Source organism: Phaethon lepturus, unplaced genomic scaffold (genome assembly GCF_000687285.1).
Source record: "Phaethon lepturus isolate BGI_N335 unplaced genomic scaffold, ASM68728v1 scaffold41626, whole genome shotgun sequence".
Taxonomy (NCBI): domain Eukaryota; kingdom Metazoa; phylum Chordata; class Aves; order Phaethontiformes; family Phaethontidae; genus Phaethon; species Phaethon lepturus.
This window is the reverse complement of record NW_010547657.1, coordinates 1-2,575: the sequence shown is the minus strand read 5'-3', so window position 1 is coordinate 2,575 and position 2,575 is coordinate 1.

Sequence of the window (2,575 nt, the reverse complement as noted above, 5' to 3'; positions counted from 1 at the left end):
GGAGCTGAAATGGAGTGAAAAATACTCCCCGCTGCCTGCGAGCTGCCGCCAGCGCAGCAACTCCATTGCTTGTGGTGCAGGACAGCCCGTGTGTGTCCAGCACGCGGCGGCTTCACACTGGGACATCTCCGTTACGGGCAGCAGGTACCAAACCCCAACTCGCAGCTAAGCAGCTATGACGCCTTTTTTCACAGAATCATAGAATAGTTTGGGTTGGAAGGGGCAGTTACAGATCATCTAGCCCGATCATCCGGTCCACCCTGCCTGCCGTGGGCAGGGACATCTTTCACTAGGTCAGGTCGCTCAAAGCCCCATCCAGCCTGATCGTGACCACTTCTAACAAAGGGGCATCCACAACCTCTCTGGGCAACTCTTCCAGTGCCTCCGCACTCTCACCATAAAAAAATTCTTCCTTACGTCCAATCTAAACCTGCCCTCTTTCAGTGTTGCAGCCCTTTCGCTTCTGCAGATAAACTGGGTCATACTGACGTCTACCATCATGGCAGAGCTAAGAGGCTCCTTTATTCTGTTTAGGGTGCCCCAAGGGCGAACACTGGGGGTTGGTTTTTTCATAATGAAGCTCACCCTCCCCAGATGTGTCTCCGCTTGGCACCACTTTTGGTGAAATCCAGACCTGGGAAAGCAGAAGGCTGAGCAAGCTGACAATACCCAATTTCTGTACTTAATGACTGTGGCACCCATGAATGACAGCAGGTAGAGTAGTAGTCAAAGGGGAGCTTCAGGAAGATGGCACCAGTGTGCTCCTGGGACCTGGAGATGTGCTGACTGCCTCTTGCTGGGACTCACCCCATGCTCTACTCGGCTCCTCGTCCCAGCCGTTGGGCGTACAGGGCACTTGCAATGTGAACGCTGTATTTTTTGGTGTTTGCATGACCTCTCCTCGGCAACGCTACTAGATTTGACAAATCACTGCGAATTTGACAGGGAGCTGGTGACAAAGTCCGGCTGTCCTCTTGCCAACAAGCTCTGGGGTGACCCTGGTGGGGAGCAGCAGGGGGCAGGGGCTACGATCCACTTCTGTGGGATGGAGCATCAGCAGGCACACGTGGGCAACGGGTATGCAGTGGCCCTCAAAGCAATGACTCCCATTGCCTTCAACCCCACCAAAGCTCAGGGGTCACAAAAGAGCCTGGAAACATTGGAGTTGCTCCTAAAACCTGTTCATTATCTCCAGATGAAATAGAAATACCTTTAGATGAAATATTTTCAGCTTGCTCTGGCCGCCATGCAGCAGGACACTGGGATATTCTCCTTCTTGTCTTAGTGACCCATGTTCTGTACACCTGTAACCCCATCTCCATCCCCATCATTTCTGCTGGGGAGTGGCTCTGTAAGGTCCATCATGTCCAGACCCACCTCCTGTCCCCTCTGCACCATGGGGTGCCCTGGCACGGGGGCTCCTCCTTCCCTTGTGCCGAAACGATCCCTCACCCCTCTGGCATGGGCCAGGGCTGGCTCAGCACCTTGTGGTTGGTGCACGGGGCTGGAAGGGTTAAACGGATGGCCCTGTCACCGGTCTATAAATAGGAGCTGAGTTTCTAATCTGCTTGCCACTCGTTTCCACTCCCTGCTAGTTTTTTCCTGCTTTTTCCTGCAAGGAGGTATCTGCAGCCCCACGGGTGCTGCTGGGAGAGGGAGGCAAGCGGCCGCGTCCCGCCTGGCGAGACTTGCCATCCATCAGTCCTCCTGTAACCCATCCTGGTCAAAAAGTAAAAAAAAAAAAAAAAAAGAAAAAACGGAGTGGAGAGAAACAGGGGCTCCACGAGCCTGGTCTGTGCTGTGAGTCCCCAGCCCAGTTTTACCCCCTGCCTTGCCCGACCTGAGCTGCGTCCCGTTTTGGGACAGTGAAGCCCCGGCCCAAGCACTGCCACCCGATGTTGAAGACCCAGCTCTCCTCCCTGGGTATGAACTGCCTGGCCGGCAGCTGGAGAGGGAGCAGAGAGGGGGGCCTGGCAGCATTTTTGGGCTGCCGGCTCCCCCCGTGCCCGCAGCCCCTGCCCTATCTCCTCCATCTCTCCTCCATCTCTCCATCACTGACAACTCCATCCCTGCCGAGCGACGGCCAGGCCATAAATCCTTGAGAAGGGCGTGAGGACCTGCTGGAGGAAGGCGCTGGGGGGTGGCAGACAAGGGCTGTGAAGAAAGGTCGGCTTCACGCTGGGACAGGGCAGACGTGGGCAGGTTGGAGGGTGGCCAGAGATCGGCGAGGACACGATGACTGCCGGCGAGCTCGACCTGGATCGGATAACAGGCGAGAAAAGGGACCTGGGGAGACATGAGAGCAGCCCTCAAATATGCGAGAGGGGAATGCGGAGGGCGGGGATGATCTCTTCTCTGCAGATGGGGCAAGAAGTCTTGGGCTTAGCAAGAAAAAATTTAGATGAGAAAAACTTGTTAATAGTCGGGGTTATAAAGTTGACTTGTCTCCAGGCCTCATTTTGACAAAATTTGATCGAGTGTACAAAAGGGAAAGTGACTCCTGCAGAGCGCGTGAGCCAAGGGGCGAATCCTTCTGCTGTCTCGACCTGACGCGTGTTGTTCCGCTAAACCTGAA